We start from the raw sequence: 20,074 nt of genomic DNA on the forward strand, positions 1-20,074 counted from the left end.
CACAGTCTTGGTTGCTACAAGATCTTGCAAAGCTGCAAAACTACTGGACTAAGACAAGGAAGTTTGCTGCTCATAAGAAAGCCTCAGGTCATAGTGACTGCAAATGCTCCTCATTAACGGATATGTGCTCCTGCTTTTCTGGCTTATTCAGTCCTCTTACAGCACACTTGCATGCTCCCGGGTGCCATTTCTGGTCTATGCTTTACCCTTTTTTTCAAAATGTAAATTAAGCATGGGATGGTGGCCAGCACACAGGGAAGCCGTGTAATGGCTGAAAGCGGGAAATAGCCAATTAAAGGATCAAAGTCAGGGAAATTAAGCCTTGAGAGGAAAGGGCACAAATAGGGTGGGGTTGGGAAGAGGAGGGCAATAGCGGCCCTCAGGGGAGACACCAGAGTAGGAAATGGGACTAGAATCAAAGAAGCAGAGGGCAAAATGCAACTGCTATCCGTTGCAGGGATCATCTAAGGAGGGAGAGAAGCAGCACAGGAGGAGAGAAACGGAAAAACTTTGTAATATAGACACTCATTTTGAAAGTTGTTTAGCTACTGCACTCTCAGTGGGGCCTACCTGTAAGTAGGGCTGTGCAAGTAGACCCTCCAGTATGGTTCGGTACCTGAATTAGCTGCCAGCGAGTGCTCCCACTTTGCTTCTCAGCAGCTTCCCAGCACCACTGCGCTGCCTTTCTCTCTCCCTCCTTGCTGCCAGAGCCTGGGCTGCTCCTTCCCCTAATTCCTCAAAAGCCCCTGTTGTCCGACCTCTACTTTCGAAGTAATGCTTACTAATGTCCTTACTAATATGCCTCTGCTTTTGACAAGCTAGATCTTTGTTTTTAATGCCTTGACTATATGTAGTTTGTGGCCCTGTTTATCTAAACCAGATATTTTTAACTTGGTGCAGCATGGCAGTGAGAATATTCATACTTTGGAGTAGGGGGAGCCTACACTTACTCTGCTTAAAACAACACGAGGTGACTTGAACAGCACTGAAATAGGACATTCAAAAGATTAAATAAGAGTGTCCTTCCTGCTTGGGCTTTACTGAGCCTTTTTTCTTAGGAATGAGCTCATATTGTCCATAGACTAAGGTTGCCCAAGAGACACTTTTGTTATAAAAGGTTTTTCATGGAAAATGAGATGTTTACAAAACAGGGAAAATACTGAAGTGTTTGTTTGGGTTGATTTTTCCCCCTGAATCATTTTAAATGGCAATATGCAAAGCAAAGTAATTTTTCCTGTATGTCACACTGTTTCATTAAGGCACTAACAGAAGACACTTGATCTAGAAATTAAGATAAGTTGCTTCAATCAGTACTAAGTAGCAGGTGCCCTTAGTGATTAAATGTAATAGAGTATTTCCATTATTCTATTAAGCTTTATGTCAGTAGTTGTCATAGTTCCTCTCATATCCTGAAATACTGTGAAAACATTTTCAGAACAACATTTCAGAATCTTAGAATGAATGCTTTCTGAAAGTGAGGAATATAAGGATTTTCACTTCACAGAAAATGTATAAATGTTTTGTTTGGTCTATAGCAGATTAAAAACCAGGAATTGAAATATTTTCTTTTCCTGTGAAGGATAAAGTATTAGGTTTGATAGTACAATGTATTGCTGACACAGTCTCGGTGCTATTCTGCTTCTTCATTTACTATATTATTTGTGAAGAGCACAAAAGCCCCTTTCTGCTGAGTAGCGTGCTCTTTCCCTGCCCTTTGGTGCTTCTCACATTTATTGAGGGTGTCGGGGAAAAAACCCAACACCCTAAACCCATTACACAGCAAGCTAATTTATTATAGCAGCAGATACAGAAAGAGAAAAGCAATGGAAAAAATACTTGAATGATGATTAGGTCAGTACCCTGGGCTTTTAGCTGCCATTTAAATTTAAATATGCACTGCAACATGAGGTAAATAGGCCAAATGAGTCTACAGAGAGCCTTGGTAACATGCAGTCTGAGACATTCATAGCAACATACCTCGCAAATGACTATGGCCTGGCTTCTTGTGGTCAGCTACTGGGAGTGACTAGCCTATATCACGCACTCCTGCATAAAGCACTTGTGTGGAACAAAATAAAACTGTAAAAGCTGATAAAACTGTAAACAATACCTTGAGGTGGGTTATTGAGGCAACAGCAAGGGGGCTCATGCTTGGTGCATTGAGTTATCTCAGTCCTCTCATTCACATCACGTCTGCATTTAGGTTTGACAATATCTTTTCTGGGTGTATATTACATTACAGAACTTGACAACTGTAGAATTCTAAGTCTGACAATCTTGTAAGTTAATAATGGACCTTTTTCTCAAAGTAACCAGGAGGGAGGCATAGACAATGACTTATCTACTTAATTGAAATCTGAGGAGTTAAGTTCTATTTTCATTTCTGTCAGCACAATCCCAGGGAAGTCAATCATATGGAACCAAGTGTGCAATTTAATCCTAAATTGTTTGTTATATTCAAGATGCCTGTTTCCACACTGGGTGGGATCCTACCAATCCAAACTGAAATAATTTAATTTCTTTCTCAGTCAAGCTTTCACTGGTTTTAACAAACACACATATTTTTCCTGACAACTGGTGCAAGACAGGTGAGGTAGCAATTGTGTAGGAAACGGGTGTGGTACGTTATGTATCCTCTCCCACAGCCTAGCCTCTTGCGAAGTGGGAGAGAAGGGGGGAAGGCGTGTGCTAAGACATGGAACTCCTTTTGATTCATCTGCTACCAAAATAGTAATGTGATTCTATTAATTTAGGTAAATATCTAAGGGCCTGGTTCTACTCTGGCTTACACTGAATGTTTGTTATACTAATGTGTAATATACATGTTGCCAATTCTGAGATAACAGCTGTAGTTCAGTGTCCATTCTGGCTGCATTACTGCTCTGAGAAACATGCTATTTGCCCAGAAACGTCAGTGAAAGAAACCCACAGGCTGTGGTCAGGAAAAATGGCATACTTTGGAAAGGTTTCTCAAATCTCCAGCTAGGCCCATGCTGACTGAGATCAAATAGATGTACTGCTGGGATCCTGACTGCTGTTCCACGTATTCAAAACCAAAAGGCAAGTCCAGTGGTCATCTGATGGCAGGAATAAGCCCAGCTCCTTCCACACTGCCTGGCCCTGTCCGAGGATGCTGGCCCACATGCTGCCAGGCAAGGGGCTGCATGCTTGCCTGCAGTACTGAGGAGTCCTCAGGATACATTCTGCCTGCATCGAGCATCAGCATTCATCTGCAGCACTGATTTCTGATCTCTGCAGTTTGTGGTGGAAAAAACTCCATAAGCAAACCAAAGGTATACCTGGCCTTCCCCAGTCTGACGAAAGCCTCATGGATGCATGAGCCTCTCAGGCCACAAAGCAGGCAAAGAAACTTAAGCCAGGTTTGCCATATTCTCAGGAGGTGGCTTTCCTGGTGGACCATTAGGAAGGAGATAGTACTATAGAAAGTTTAGTCTCAAAACACAGGTATGCTTCTGGCCTGAATGCAGGAAGATGAAGACCAAGTTTTTTGGAAAAAGTCACAGACCAACTGAGGTCAAAAGGGATCTCTGGAGGTCATCCAGTCCAGCCCCCACAGCCGAAGCAGGGTCAAGTTTGATTAGGTTACTTGGGGCTCTGTATCCACTGAAGTTTTGAACATCTCTGAGAATGGAGATTCCTCCATTTCTTGGGGAGCCTCATCCAGTGTTTAACTCCCCCATTATTAATTTCTTTACCCTGACATCTAGCTGGAATTTCTCGTGTTGCAACTTGTGCCCATTGCCTTTCAGACTGTCACTGTGTACCTCTGAGGGAAGTCTAGCTCAGTTTCCTCTATGGATTCCCATTATATGATCAAAGACAGCAATAATATCTCTCCCTAACCTTCTTCTATAATGGTGAAGAAACCCAGCTCTCTCAGCCTTTCCTTGGTTGTCAAGTGCTCTGGCTCTCCTCTTAATTAATGTGGCCTCTGTTGGACTTTCTGCAGTATGTCAGTGTCCCTCTTGCGCTAGGGTCCCAAAACTGACACAGTACTCCAAGTGTAGTCTCACCAGTGCCAAACGGAGGAGAATAATCACCCCTGACTAGCTAGCTCCACTCTCGCTAATACAGCTCAGTACGTGGTTGGCTGCCTTTGATGCAAAGGTACGTTGCTGGCTCATGATAGATTTGTCTTCTATTAGAATCTCTGGGCCCTTTTCTGCAAAGTTGCTTTCTATCCAGCTGGTGCCCGCTGAGTGAAAGAATTCCCTGGCTGTGGTCAGGACAAATGGCATTGACTGAAATATAGATTCTCACACTGCTGCTCTTGCATGGGATTATCCTGTACCAGCTGCAGGACTTTGAGTTTGTCTTTCTTGAAACTCCATCAGGTTCCTCTCAACCCGTTTTTCCAGCCTGTCAATGTCCCTTTGAATAACAGCCCTGTGCTCTAGCATCCAAATTTGGTACAATCCACAAACTTGCTGAGGTGCACTGTCCCAAAGTCCAGTTTATTAACTTAGACAACACTTGACATTAAAAAGTATTGTCCCCAGTATTGATCCCTAGGGACCGCTACTCACCAGCCACAGCCCTTTGAGCCTGGAGGTTCCTCCTATTTTCCACTTGGAAATAGGAGGTTTGGAATAGGAGGTCCACCTATTCAAATCAAATCTCACCAGTTTGACTACGAGGATACTATGGGAGACCATGTCAAAGACATTTCTGTACTCAAGGTAAAACAATATTCATCACTGTCCTCTCATCCACAAGTAGAGCATACCATTTGCTAAAAAATGGTCACTTCATGATGAAATCCAGACACCAGTCCTTAGGGAGAGGCAGTGCTGAGCATGTTCTCAGTGTTCCCTGGCTTCTGCCTTCCCTCCAGAGGTCTTCTATGTATAAGAGCAGTTCCAGCACATAACTTCATTGTTCAGGCCCCAAAGCTATACAGTAGTTTCCCATGCAGAGCTCAGCTTCCACATGCTTTCCTTCTCATGTTAATAAGAAAAGAAAGATGCCAAGTACTTGGGAAAGTGTGTCCCAAACCACAGTCGCACGTAGGAAGTCTCCTTTTGGCCTCACTTGGTGGTGTTTTGTTTCCATCTGTCTCTGCACATAATCTGAAGATGATGATGTCCTTCAGTGGGGAAAGCATAAATGCTCTGTGTCAACCCGATAATCCCAGTTTATCTTGCACACAGTACTAGAGATGTTTATCCCTCTAGCTATCTCCTAGCATCCTGGTAAGTCTCTCTCCCATTTGTCTCTAGTGTACTAATCAATGTGATCTTTAGAAAACACATTCAATTATCATTATTACCAAGGTGTCTGGAGATGCTGATGAAGTTCATGATGCTGCTATAGCAGGCAGTAACCAAACATACTTTACCCAGACATTTTTTAGCTAAATAAGACAAAGGAAAGGCAAGAGGAAAACAGAGAGTAGTGAAGCAACTTGCACAATATTATTCAAATCAGGAGTAGAACCAGGATCCAGGGATTTAAAATCTATTTGATCACCTAGATCACAGTTTCTGTAAATACGCTGTGGTTGTTGTCCACATGCCTGGATTGCTAGTCCAGGTCATAAAATGCCTTTTATATTCCTTTAATTCCTTGTTCTTTGTCAGTGCCCCAAAGTCACCCAGCTCTTCCTAACAGCTGCCAAACCTAAGATCACATAATTCACCTCACAGGAACACAGGAGTTGTGTGCATAAACCTTAATCCCTGCTCTTGCAGGCATTTCTAGAACCCAGGTCCTATGCATACCAAGCTTTATCTCTGAGTCCTTTTGTTTGCCTCCCTAGACTTCTGGGTTAGGATTCAATGCTGTGTGTCTCCATGCTATACATACCATAATTGTCCACTGGTCTCAGGAGGAGCTGATTCTGAAAATGTGTGGAGTCTTTGGCAGGCCAAATCTTCCTCCATTACCTGCAGAAGAATTACTTGTCTTCCTGGTCCCGTAAGTACATTTTTCTTCCCCTCCAAAATTTAAATTACTATATTCTGCCAAAATTTCCCTCAAGAAAAGGCAAAAATATTCCTGGCACAGTGTGATTAATCCCAGGACCTTTTGCTAAGGTGTGCCCTCCAGATATCTTTCTACTTCCCCTGCAAAATCACCCTGGACGTGGCAATAAACGCAGCCTGTGTTCAGCCACTGAATTAGTGCCCATGAAACCCGGAGTAAGGGGAGCTGGAGTGCTGGTGCTAGATGTTTGTTCTGAGTCATGGGCTTGGATTCTGCAGGACCTGGAGGTGGACCCTGGCTGAAGAAAACACGACCCAAGAACATGCTTCTGCTGCTGCCACAACCTTAAGGGGCAGGAAAACAAAAGCAAGCAGGAGCCCAGGCTGGCCTTGAAATGCTGAGTGGGGCTTTCGGAAGGAAAGGAGAGGATGAGGTGATTGGATTGTTTAAACAGCTGCAATGAATCAGCAGCTCTCTTCCCCTGCCCTTCCCTTGCTGCACAGCAGCCCCCTCCATGCCAAGTAAAACAAAGTAATCCCAAAAAGTGTAGTCCACCACAGTGCAGCCAAATCACACTGCAGGACAGAACCAGCCCACGAACTAGAGAGAAAGGAAAGCGATATTTTCAGATGAGATATGAAGCTGATGCAATAGTGGATTTCTGAACAGGAACTGCAAAAAATATTTGCACCAGCAGCAAAGGAGAACAGGATAAAAAATAGAGAGGAAAACACAGAAAAGGGAAAGGGCCAAACTTAGCTTTGCTGTAAGCAGAGCCAACTGAGCTACTCACAGTGAAAGTTCCTTTCAGTTACAGCAGGGTGAGATGTGCTACTGCTGCCATCTGTAACTTGTGGTTCCTGCTTTAGCTGGTTATCCCGACCAGCTAACAAGCTGCTGCTAGCTAATGTGGCAGCTGCTTTGTCCTGAGTCAGTAGAGCTCTCTGGGAATTAATAGCCTCTGGAGCCATAATCAAGACACAGATGAAAAGTTTGGAAGCTTGTAAGAATCATACAGATGAAAGAGGGAGCTTGGGGGCTGCTGTCCTGTGTGGATCAAAGCAGTGTTTTGAGGAGAACCCCAAATATGAGGATCCATAGGAAATCAGTACAAGAAACAGGTAAGTGAGTACGGCTAATAATCTACGGTAGTACTCAGCTTATTTCTACAAGGCATCTAATCTTCACCCTGCCCCCCTTCCCAGCCGCTCAGCTCAGCTTTTTGTCTGGCTGCTGCACAATCTGTTAGGCCAGTGCCCACTTAAGGATAGTTATTGCAGGGAGTGCAGTTAGAGTCTTTGTAATTGCTCAGCTGATGGTGTAATGGTCTCTCTGAGGATTCAGCCCAGCAACAGTAATGATACAGCTGGCCTGTCTTGCCTGATGGAATCATTTCCACTTTATTATAACTGTGATTTTCAGCTCAATAATTCCAGAGTATTTTTAGACCCTTTGAGATGAAAAAATGTGCTGAATTTGCAATGTTGGCTTTTTTGTTTTGTTTTTTCTCTTAACTGGTGACCAGGAGAAAAACAAATTTCCAAGCAAAGTCAGGCAGGGATCCCCCAGTTCAGCTTTCTTCCTGCACCCTTTCCAGAAGAGAAAGGAAGTCTCAGCAAGCTGCTGAAAGAGGTCAGTATGTTTCTGGGGATGAACTGGGAGCCCAGGCATAAAATAAAGTGAAGAGTAGTTTCAGCTGAGACCACCTTCCATTCTGTCATCTTATGAGAAAAATCTGCCACAGAGAGGTGAGGGGTGAACATCACTTGTTCATTCAAAACCAGACCATAAGAATCCTTGACCAGAAAACTGTAGGAAGCAACATAGTCCTAATCGTCACCACCAGCAGCCATCCTTTTCAACCTCCAATTGCTAGAATCGCCTCAATAGCCTTGTCCTTCCTCCAGGTCATTTGTCTCCCAGGAGTCCCAAAAAGAAAAAGCAAGCAGTTGTCCCTTGGCAGCTCCCAGAAGATACTTCCTCCTTCTTCTGGCACATGATAGAGCACGACAGCTCTAACTTGTTTCTTTTACACCTGTTTGACATGGGATAAAACCATGCCCTGCTGCATCTAGGGGAGGGGATACAGCTGTGAAAGCTACTTCTCCTTTGTCATGTATAGATCAGCAAGGGATACCCTGTCAATGGTGATTTCTACGTATGTCTGCTTCATGTTCTGGTATTAAAGCCCAGGGCCTCAGGCATCTATTGGATTTTGTTTAAATGCTTTATTGGATTTTATGAACCTCATATACACCAGACAGACCATAGGAGACATGTCCTGGTGATATCCACAATAACCAATTAAAATCCCAGCCATGTTTTAACTCCATTTTCAATGAACTGTGGAGACACAACCCGCTTCTCTATGGGGTGAACAGAGATCTCATTAACTACATTTAATTGAGAGTGGCAGCTAGTGGATTTTATACATTAGGGAGCACTTCTGTAGACATCACATCTTTCAAATGCATACACTGAAAAATTATAATGAATCCCATGATCGATACAGAATCATCTTTCTTGTTTCCAGTGTTGCTTCAGTTCCAAGGTTACTTGAATAGATGAGCTTCAGTTAATAAAATTCACATTTTCTTCACTCAATAGTATTTTTTACAAATTGACTCTTATTTTTTATTTTCTCTTTCTTTTGGCATCATCTTTATCAATTGGTCCTTCAAAATAACCTAAAAATTTCTTTTCCCCCCTTGCTTCTTTTTGAGGATTTCAAAGCTCTCGGGAGCTGCAGACAGTATTCTTTTTAAGTGTATGCTATTGTTTCTATTTTAGAGAAGGAAATTAAGGGAAAGCGTGGTTAGGTGTTTCTCACACCGTGTGGCACACAGGAAGGCAGTGGTTAAGCTGTGAACTGAGCTCTGAAGCCCCAAGACTCTGAGCATAGCACTAATATTAAACCATCTTTCCTCCACAATTCATTAGAGATTCCAGGAAAGGTGTGTGAGCTCCTTCGTGTTATTGAGAGAACCCACCAAGAATGTCATTTGAGGTCAATAATCCACTGAATGCAATGAAAACGTAGTGGGAAGAGCAGCCATATGGCATGCATGCTTATATGCATACACATACACACACCCACATACACACATAGATCTGCTTTCCCATATCCTACTGTGCTTGAGTCACAGTAATTCCTCATGTCACCTTTGCTTGAAAACTGTATGGGAAAGTATATGAGAAGACAGTATATTAGAGACTATTTAAGATGGTGACAGCCTTTCTTCAATGAACTGTGCTAACCCAGTTAATTCTACAAGAGTCAATCATTGTTTCGGTCATTTGGTACGTAGTCTTTAGAGAATCATATTCATCATTGTAGGTCAGCTTCACCCTGTGGATTATCTCTTCTTATGGATGTTAATTCCCTTTTGAGCATGATAGCTTTGTACAGGTAGTTACCTTCAGGAAGTTCCTTCAGGACTTTCTAAGCCCCATTTTGATGTATGTTCAGAGCTTTGAAAACATCTGCTTTCTGACTGAAATGCTTCAGGCTTGGTCTCTGTTTGAAGATTAATTGTTTTGGAAGGTTTGAAGAAATTATTTTTTTCTGTTCATGTTTTTGGGTCAGGAGAAAATGAATGTCTGCTTGAGAGTGTAGCAATAGTAATAACAGTATCCCACTGGGGATATGCAGGTAGCAGATTCCCCCCTAGAAGGGGAAGGATTGGGAGCAGGAGGGCCAAGTTGCCCCTTCTGCCTCTCCTCCTGGTCCTCTGTGTCCTCACTGTCTTGCCACCTCAGAGCAGTGACAGGAGGTACACACACACATAAGGTGTGCTTATGAATAGCTGGAGGCAGGGTGGCTCTCTGCCGGGAGAGAGGTGTGAGACAGCTGCCAGGCTTTCATGCCATCAGCTCGGTGGCTAATTGTTTGCATAGCTTTGCCTTTCCCAGTGATCTTCCCCTGTGTCTTGTGTTCCTCATGTGGTTTCCATTAAGGTCAGGATGGGGGAAGGGAAGCATGTGAATTATTGCAGTATTTACTCTCACTCATGCCAAAGCTTGGAGTGCTCTGTGGTATAGAGGCTGCAGGGAGTTGCAAGTGGTGCACAAAGATGGTGTTTGAGTGTTGTTAACTGCACTGATTGAAAGGCAGAAATCTCACCCTCCCCTCCTTTCACGAGATCCTGACTATCTCCTTTCCTTACTTCAAGCTGCACAATAAGGAACACGAAGTTGACTCAAAAGTGTGTGAGAACTAGATCCTCCATCCAGCTGAAAAGAACGTGACAATTTGAACAAAGCGATAATGCGTGGAATATGGCTACCATTTCCAGGTGGGAGAGACTGGGACTGCCAGCAGAACCAGCATGAGCTCACATCCACAACACGGCAAGGGACTGATCTCCCTCTGTCTGTCCTTCTTACTTTGTGTGTGCTCTGTGACTGGCCTAAGGACCAAACTGCTCAGTTGATCTCTTCCTGAGAGGCTTCTTCTCTGGCAATTGGTGAACCTCTCAGCGTATCTCAGTTGTCATCTGGCCCCTTCTGTTGCACAAAATTAACAAGGTCTTTCAACCTTTCACATGTAAAATTACTTTCAGGTAGTCCAAGTAGGTTTTATTTCCCCTCCTTTTCCTTTTCTTCTTTCTGTGGGTGGGTATTCCTTGCCTTTAACACCAGGGGTATGGGTAACTGGCAAAACAACTGGAAGTCTGGCACTATGTTCCTGCTGATTGGTCACTGCCTTTTACTGGAGATGCTGCAATTGCTGGAGTTGGGAGGATAGTCCTCTCTTAGGGTGGAGTCCGATGATCCTTTTCTCATACGTGGCTCCAAAGTGTGCACCTCTCCTGGTGTTTTGAATACTCTTCTGCTAAGTAGCTTCCAGATTAGAAAGGGTACTGGATATAGGTCGGAGACCCAGAGAAGCTTGATACTGATAGATGTTAAGAACACAAAAGCTTGAAAGGGAGAGAGCTCAGCCAGGAGCTGTCAGGCTGTAACTTCACTAGACAAACTCCCCATCCTCCTCATGCTTAGACTTTCCTTTGATGGATGAAAGGGCAACATTACATGTATGGAGTAATTTTCTTTCTGTTACACGGATAGGTTTCTGTTGGGGGTTCCACAGCTTGCATGAAAGAAAAAGCTGTCCAGGGTAAAGACAATAACAAGAAGGAAAAAGCAGATCAAGTGAAAGCTCTCCCATTTGACAGAGACACCTGAAGAAGTGGTCCTACACAGTCTTTGTGTATATTACAAACCTCTAACACAGGGGCTGTTCCTAAAGAGGAGGATTTGTGTCTTCTTCCAGCTTGCTTGGGGAATGGCTTACAATGGGGCAGTTCATTAACTGGCCTATCTCCACATAGGCCAAGAAGAAGAGAGAAAGAAAATCAAGGTGTGGAAGGCAGAAAAGTTCAACTTCTAGTATCTGCATGGACTAGAAATTAATCATGAGGCAGGCACAGCTCCAGCAGTAGCCTACATATTGACTATTTTGTATCATGAACTGCACCTTGTGATGGCAGGAATATGCTGACATTTCCTTTGGAGGCTGAACTGTTATGCAAGTCTTCACACTCTGAAGCTAGTGCGATGCAGCGGTCTTTGTACAAAGATTAACCTAGAAGCTATTCACAAAAATGGCAGCAAGCCCAGAGCAAATTGGTGCTACGGGTCGGGGTGCATCTGCGACTGGGCACATCAGTGCTTGTATGTTGCGCAAGGTTGTGTGCCAAGGTACGAGTATATGCGGGGTCACAAGCAGGTGCATCAGTGGGGCTCGGTTGTACCTGTAGGTGTCAAAGCCAGCTGGAAGCTGAAACTAAGTATGAGCATTTTCAGCCTGTTCATGGTGTTGGTTTCCAACTGGACTTATTTCATATTCGTAACTTTTTCAGCAGAACTATGATCCTCAATGCAATGGCACCCACATACCATGTTGTGCTCGGTGAAAATGAGTACGTGTGTAAAAAGCGACCTGCTGTAAACAGCTTTAGCTGTAAAGGAGAGCAGGTGGGTCTCCAACAGGCAGAAGGGACAGTGCAGAGTACTGGAGGGGTAAAAGCCAGGATGCCTAGGTCCCAGTCTCAGATCTGATTGTGTGAAATTGCTTGGGTTTTTTTCAAATAATGATGCGTACGTGTTTCCCTAATAACCTAAGAACATCAGTCATACAACATAAAAAAAAATTGCTAAAAATATATAGTTGGGTGAAAATCTCTTTTTAGTTAACATTACAATTCTGAAAAGCAATCTAATTAAACAAACTAATAGCCACATTGGACTAGTGATGCCTGGCTTTCTATGATTTTCTCAAGATTGACAGAGTTCTCTGATGTGTGATAAGGTGTAAGTAGCTTTCAAAGATTTTCTCACAGTGGGAGCATTTATAACAATATTCTCTCCCATGGAGTCTCTGGTATCTGCTAAGTCCCAAGCTCACACTGCAGCTTTACTTCAGCACAGGATGGGTGCACTTAGCAGGGTTTCTCTCCTATACCCAGACACCGATTTTTTCTGAACTTGTACAAGCTGCGTAGTTTGGGGCCAAAAAACCCTCTTCAGGTTGGTTTAAACTGGCCAGCAAAATCAAAGTTTTGTTGGGATGGTAAAGAGACAAAAGGAGAACTGGGTTTCTTATGCCTTGTTTCCTTAGTGAACCAGGCTAAAACCAACTTTGAATGAAAAATTCCAACCAGCTCCAGTCACTACTTGGCATACCATCAAAGTTGCTCCCTTGCTGTAGAGAAACAGGGCTTCATGGCTTCAAGAAGCTCAAAGAATGGGCTGTAGCCTGTACTGTTATATCAACTATATTGTCTCAGATTTCTATTTGTCAGGGTCACCAACAGTAGGATAAAAAGACAATAGCTGGTAACAGGATTTTCTGGGAATATTTCTGAGTCTGTATTAGTGTGCTGGGGTGGAAGTGGGTGGGGATGAAGGGGGCAATTTTATGGATTTTAATCTTCCTGGATACATAGAAAAACACCTGTAATTTGTTAGCAAGGTAGTAAAGATGGACTGGCAGTTCTGACATTTCCGGGAAGGCTAGGAAAGAAACCCTAACTAATCACACTTTGTGGGGAGGACGTGGTGATGGTTTATCATGGACTGGGCCTGTGCCTTTCAGCATGAGATTCTGCAGCAACCCCAAATTCCAGCAGCAAAGCCCTGCATCTGTCTCACACATGATGCATTTTCCTCCCACATCTCCTGATGAAGATTTGCTTGGTAAAGGAGAATCTCAGAGATGAGACGTTTGCTTGCAGGTCCAAGCTCTCGTAAGAAAGAACTCTCTGCACATCATTAGTTTGCGGCGAGCTGAATGAGCTAACCCTAATGGTATCCCAGTCCTTTTCCAGTAACCACTTGATGCATAGATGGGATCATTTTACCATTCACCAAAGTTTCTCGTATGTCGTCTTCTTGCAAGTGGAAGCAGACTTAGTGCATTTTAAGGGACAGTCTAGCATTGTCCCGAGACCAGGCTTCCTGACTAACTAGTGATTCTGCCAAGAGGGGCCCTGGTGCAGAGGCAGTTGTTCTGGAGAGCATGTCGCAGCCTCTTCCCAGTACCTTCGAACAGCACCAGACAAGCAGACTTCAGGCCGCTGGGGGGGCTGTAATAGGGATGGAAGATCACTGGCTTGCTGCAAATCAATTATATGCAGATACAGCTACCATTTCTAGAAGCTAGGCCTGCTTGAAGAGATCCTACAATATACTCAAGAAGAATAAAAAAGCTTTATACTTAGGTGAGGAGTTTTTGATTTAGTGATAGACCATTGATTTCTGAGGGAAACACTCCAGTTGTTCCTCACCAAATCTTTTGCCTTTTGTGGGTGCTGGAATTTTCAAGGATACTAAACTTTTTGATGAATTTCAAGATCATCATTATAAGACATAGATCTGTATAGCCTATTTTGCCCAAGCAAATGTAAGGCAAATTTTTCACATCCCTACCTTCACCACTACACGCTACACAGGATTTTGAGTGACTCTTGCTGTTGAACATTGGATCAGCTTCTCTGGGTCACTCAAAGTTTGTGAGATTGTTGGTATGTCAGTAAGTTTTAGTGGTAGTTTTTTAAGCTGTTCTTTCTGTTTTCTAGAATTAGGAAATCTATCCACATTTCTTGTTAAAGGGAGTCCTCCCTGTCTTTTTTAGCCAGTAGGACTCAGACTCACATTATCCTCAGGAAAGGCTAACTATTCTATTCCTTCCTTTTGGAGCAATGCACTCTCACTGGAATTCAGTCTATATGTAATTTCTCTGGATTATAATTTGGGATTTTTCTTGTGCAAGGTTCCTGTGTTATAAGCTTGCTTCAAAAAGAAACGTTGTGGGTTAAAGCAAAAATGAGTTAAGCATCTATAGCCAGGGAGAATTAAAAGAGTTTGGATGGAGAAAAATATTATTTTCCTGTGAATCTCTAAAGCTTGAAAGCATGTCTTGAAAGCATGTCAGGCCATTCAAATGCCACTTTAATCTGTAAGTCCTGGAGAAATACAGTAGTTTGGTGCAACATTTGCACCAAAACTGCCTTATAAGTTGTTCAAAACAGGGGAGACTGTGTCTTTCTCTGCTTCAGAGACACTCATGTTGACTCTGTCCCCTCTTCTTGTTACAGCTGCATATGGGCAGAAGCAGAGTCTGTGTATTCACCAGCCATCAGAAACAGAAGTCTTAAGCTTCCTGTTGCCAAACCCAAGGTGTCGTGAAACATTCAGCAGCTAGGGAGGCAGTGGAAGCGTGAAATAGCATTTCACTTCTGGAGCTTTGGGATTAGGTTTTGACAAGGTCATGTCAAGAGAGTTTGTTTATCTCATCCTCTGAAAATGTCCTGCTGGTGCAGACTCCTCCACAGACTTATTCACACTATTTTGCTACAGTCAGTAGCTTTTACTCCAGTGAGGTTTTGGACTGGAACAGAAACAAGAGAGTTCAGGACTGAATCTCAAACAAGATGAGGCAGGACTGGCATAGAGGGAGGGTCAGTCCCAGAACAGGGTCAGTCTGTGTACATCAGCTGAGCTGAGGCACTGGGCACAAGGGGTTGTGGGGCTCTGAACTAGAGTAGTGAAAGTTGTAAGGACTGAAATACCTAAGCTGAGCTGCAGAACATAACCAGGCGTGATCAGTCTCTGATTCAGCTGAGCACCACACTGAAACCATCCTTACCTTTCATTCATTTGCAATAATGCAAGGTTTTAAATGAGAGTCCAGGGCACCCCAGCTCCTGGATGGACTTACAGCAGATGCTGGCTCAACCCTGCATGCAATTTACAGTATTCTGGGGCAACAAACAAAGCCGTTTTGCTGTTTGGATGCTAATCTGATGTCCTGGCCATCTAAGTGCTTCATGGGCAGTCGCCTGCAAGGCTCACAGTCTTTCATCTACGAGCACAGCCTGTGCAAGCACTGCCAACTTTCCTTGGTTCAGTTCCCTGTCACTCCCTTTGAGCCTTCCTCAGGAATCCTACCGTGGACACCACAGGCAATCTCATTGCTCCCAACCTGTTTCGCTGCAGCTCCCATTAGAATAAATATTCTTCTAAAGGCAATTCCTTCGGAGGAGTCTTCTCCTCTGCAGTTGCTGTCAGCACTTGCAAAGCCTCTCCTCCTCATGCGCACTCACAGGACTTCCTTTTCATTCATTTCCTTTATTTGGGGGAACAGCTGGACAACTCCAGCTGTTTCCCTCCACGAGCAGTTTCGGAAATGAGGTGATAACCTCAGCCCTTCTTGAGCCTTGAGGTTAGCTGGGGGAGAGTTGCAGATTAAATTAACAGTCTGCAAAATATTTGAGGTTAAGGGCAGAGAGGTTGAGAACCAGTGGAATTTTCCATCTCGCCTGGGCTGTATCCCTTTCACCCTTTTCTGTTTGTCAAGCCTCAAGGGCACACAGCTTGCCTACTTTTTTCCAATTATTTTAATCCTTTGGTAGTGTTAAAATGGGAAGCCTTCTAATTAAATCTGGAGCCTTGCACATGAATTATCCCTTAAGGGCCAGCAGGATGCACTGTCAGAGGAGCAGCACATTCTCTGTGTGTGGGGTTACTGAGAGATGATTTTACTCAAGCACAACCACTTTGGACTTCTCTCAGAGCACTGGTGCTGAGGAAAGGATTTGCAGGGCTACTTGCAGCGGAGGATATGCAGGTTAAAAGAGGTTTCTTTCCCTGTGTATGTCCAAATGGGAAATACAATTCACAGCTATGGAAATGGCCAATGTGCATCTGATCGACACTTAGAAAAGACAAAGAGCAGTCAACAACCCATATTAAAGCATTGGGCCTTCTGCTTTGACTCTTCTTTTGTATGCTTCTTTTGTATGCTTCTTTTGTATGCTTCTTTTGTATGCTTCTTTTGTAAGAGGCGGTGATTAGCAAGGTTCAAAGAAAACCGTGATAAGGATGAAATAAGTAGTTTTGGAAGACACCTCATATATATCTAAGATGTCACCAAAAACAGAGGAAGAAGGTGATTTACTGTGTGTTTTGTACTTTCTGACAGGTGTCACAAATATATTTCATCTTCTAGAGGTGTAAGAGATGGCATCATCTGTCAGGTGATGTCCTGCGGCTCTTCAATATACACTATCATTTCTGGAGTTGCGTGAGGTCTGGAAGTTGTTTTGTACGATCTAATGCTCTGCCCTCTCTTAAGGCCATGATCACTACAGTTGCTGTCAGGTGTCAGATACTGCGGTAGCATTTTATTATCCTTGAGCAGTAGCCACCCCATCTGTCCAGGCTGTTATGCTTTTGGGAGCCAGCCTCCAGATGACTGGCAATGGCAAGAATCTGCCTGGAGCAACTTCAGCCAAGCTGAAAGTAGCCTGCTTTTTTCCATTACTGTGGAGATGTGTGAGGGAGGTCTACTCTGGTTACTCACTTGTCAAAAAAGGGCGTAACAGGTGGCAGCACCAACTGTCCTTCATGAGGGCAGCGAATGACTAGACAGTGGTTTTCTTGTGGTCCGTGCATCATTGGATTGCTACTTTTAAGTGGTCAATGAAAAGTAACTAAGCAAGCAAACCATCTGACTTATATTTGCTATGTAGGGAAATTAGATAGCAGGCTGCAAACTAAAATATCCTTTTCCTTGGCTTTCTGGAATGTTCCTCAATAAACATTAAGTGGAAAATAGGTCTGTCTGCTATGTCATCCCTCTTACCCCATTTTTTGAGAATCTGGAATAAGTGTTTGTATTCATACAGCAGAAGAGTGCAGGGTTTAAGAGTGGTGCCAACTGTGATCATGTGGAGCTGCAACACACTTCTGTTGAATGCCCCTGAAAGGGCTCTGAGACAATTTATTGAGAGTATGAATTATTAATGGCCCTATGACTAGGAACCTGACTTTGAGCTCAAGCACCAAGTTGTTTATTTGCACCTGGAAGTTCCGAAGGTGTTGGTTGCCACAAACATGGGAGAAGAAAGACCCAGGCAGGTAAATCCAGGCCCACAAAGAAAGACAGCAGAGGGGGTTTTGCTGAATCATTGAGACAAATCCTGCATTAATTGATGGCAATGCTTTTTTCAGGCCAGTATTATCATTACATGAGTTCAGTCTGATTCATATTTTTGCCACTAATACAAGAACTTATTAATGAGGGTGATCAGCAGGAGGCAGGACAGCAGAGGAGACTGGGAAGTTTTTATCTGTAACTTGCCATTTCAAATCCAGTTCAGCTCAGCACTGACTGATAGTTATTAGTGTCTGATATTTCTTGGTAGGTCCTGCATGAAATAAATTAGCAAATCTTTCATTCAGTTCCCCCTCAGAAAAACATCAACCATAACTGACATTAATTAGATGCCTCATTGGCAGTCTTGCAAGGAGAGCAAAAACTGATAGAGACCGTGTTCTCATTTTTCCCCTGAGTTATCAACACATTCAGAGAAAGGGTCCTTGCAGGTCAGGTTGGGTGTATAATGGAGACCTGAGCAGTAGACTGGAAAAGCTTATCCTGATGTAGATTTAAATGAGATTTTTATACCCTGTGCTCCAGGGGGACTAGCATTGCTTGTAATACACCAAAGGATTTCTTTGGCTAGAGAGCTGGCAAGATATCCCACTGCAGCCACCTACTACTGGTGCCAGCTCTCTGGGAGTCTGGACTGTTATTGCAAGAGTAACTATGTAGATGGTGAGCATCTGTTTCTTCTCCAGGAACCCAGCTGGCTCAGAGTCTCAGCCAGACCAAGGGACCACTGAGTATTTACTCCGTGGAAGACAGTCGGGCAGTTTCCAAAGGAGAAAAGGATTTCCTATCAGGGACCATGAGTACAGCCTCGGAGGCTGATAAAAATATTTTGGGTTTTTTGTTCTTGAAGTGATTATTGGGTACGTACAGGACAGTTCTTCACCTCATAACCAGAAAAGGTGGAAGTTTGGAATTAGCTACCAGCAAGTGGGTTTTTTTTCCTCACAGACACATTCCTCCTTCCACTGTAGCATGGTGGTTTGCTTATTTCTTTGGCACCTTTTTGGTGCAATTGTAGGACCCCTTGGAAAGTCTCCCACTTACACACCTTTTCCCCAGGATATGAGTCCCTGGGGGAAGCTTCCTGTGCACTGTTTGCTTAGACACCTGTGCACTATAATGTATGTCTAATTGAAATTGCATTAATGGTATGATTCCATTACAGGCGAGCAAGATGCTTGCTGCAAGAACACTCCCAGAGGGCCCTGAATCAGCTGAAATAGATAATTTATAAAGTGCTGTGGTTCTGCTCAAAGCTCCAGTGTTAAGTACAGGAGACACAGGGCTATTTATTATTAACAAGACATTATGCTTTTTGCTCAGCAAAAAGTGTGGGTCTGGGATGAGCTAAGCTCTATCAAAGGTGAGATTTGAGACTGCCAGTTTGACTGAGCTATTCCTCAGACACTGCCTCTAAGTTTGTGCCAGCTTTTGAACACTCTTTGAAAGACAAAGTTCACACCTCTGTTCTGACCTGGTATTCCAAGGGTTTTGTAGGTTCTCTTTGGATTTTCTTGCTTTGCATTGTAGGTTTTGTGAAAAGACTGGGAGTGAAAAGAACTAACAGCTGCTTTGAGGTAGGCCTGTTGTAAAGCAGAAAGTCAAGCTTCTCTGAGGCCAGTCTTCTGTTATTGCAAACCTGGGTTTCTCTCCTCACTTCCACATTTCTGCATGTATTTCCTAGTCTGAGTCTTCAACAAGGTTTTGCTATCTCAGGCATAGGCTACCACTGTTCTGACAGGAAGAAAGGTGTGGAGAGAAGAATGGTTTTCTGGTGCGATGGCAGGGTAGTGAAAGGGTATTCATCTTAGAAATGGATATCCAGACTAAATTATCATCCCACACCATAGAAGTGCCCAAGTGGGAGGAGGTGAAAGAAGATGTGAAAGAAAGAGGGTACCATCTGCTTCTGAATCTTCAGCTCCCTGTTCCTCTTGCTGTCATTCTCCCTCCCCAGAGCCTGCTGCCATACCTGCCTGGGCAACGCTGCTCTCTTTGGCAGCTCCCCTCTCTGAAGCAAAGCCCCAGCTTCTGCCTTTGGGGGAAGTTCATAAACACAGACTCAGGCAGCATGTACTGAAGAATCTGTGTCAGCAGAGAGCATGAAAGGAAGACATATGCAAGGAAAAACTAGATGCAGATTTGCCTTCTCTGAGTCTTGCTTCCCCTCTCTCCAGAACTCTGCAAGCGTACCTGTTCCACTGCATTTTCTGTTATTATTTGTGCTAGTGTCCTGTCCTCCTGCAACAGAGCACCAGCAGGGTGACTTTTCCTTTTGCTTTCAGCTCTGCCTCACGTGGGTGTATATTACTGAAGTGTATAAAGTTATATTAGCAACCAGAGCTGCTTCAATTTGGAAATTAAAGCAAAAATCAGTGAAAGCTGAAGACTTTCCAGAAAAGCTTTGCATGATTTTGTGAGGATGCTCTGGGTTATTTACCCTCTTCTCAATAGACTGGAAACATTAGGAAACATGAGATGTTTTCATCTTCTAAAGAGAGAGAACATTCTTTGCAAAATTCTCACCTTCTTGGCCTCTTTGTAATTAGCTCTACTAGGAAGTCATTAGCAATTGTTATTACAACAAAATTTGAAGTCAGAGGTGGAGAATCAGTATGACCTTCTTATTCTTCACTCTTCTCCCTCCATTCCACTACACATATGTAG

General features: G+C 43.5%; 1 protein-coding gene across 8 annotated transcripts in view; it reads left to right on the forward strand.

The window, feature by feature from the left end:
- Positions 1-5,841: 5,841 nt before the first annotated feature.
- The window catches only part of TSPAN18 (tetraspanin 18), a 169,991-nt gene continuing 155,758 nt past the window's right edge, over positions 5,842-20,074 (forward strand). For 7 of the 8 annotated variants that reach the window (XM_072865001.1, XM_072864989.1, XM_072864994.1 and 4 more), the window contains exon 1: positions 6,553-7,067. The gene's annotated coding sequence lies outside the window, so the exon portion shown is untranslated. Of the gene's footprint in view, positions 5,938-6,552; positions 7,068-20,074 lie in introns of those variants that run through there. The other variant, XM_072864996.1, reaches the window with a different exon arrangement.

This window comes from Ciconia boyciana, chromosome 6, assembly GCF_034638445.1.
Source record: "Ciconia boyciana chromosome 6, ASM3463844v1, whole genome shotgun sequence".
NCBI classification, from domain to species: Eukaryota; Metazoa; Chordata; class Aves; order Ciconiiformes; family Ciconiidae; genus Ciconia; species Ciconia boyciana.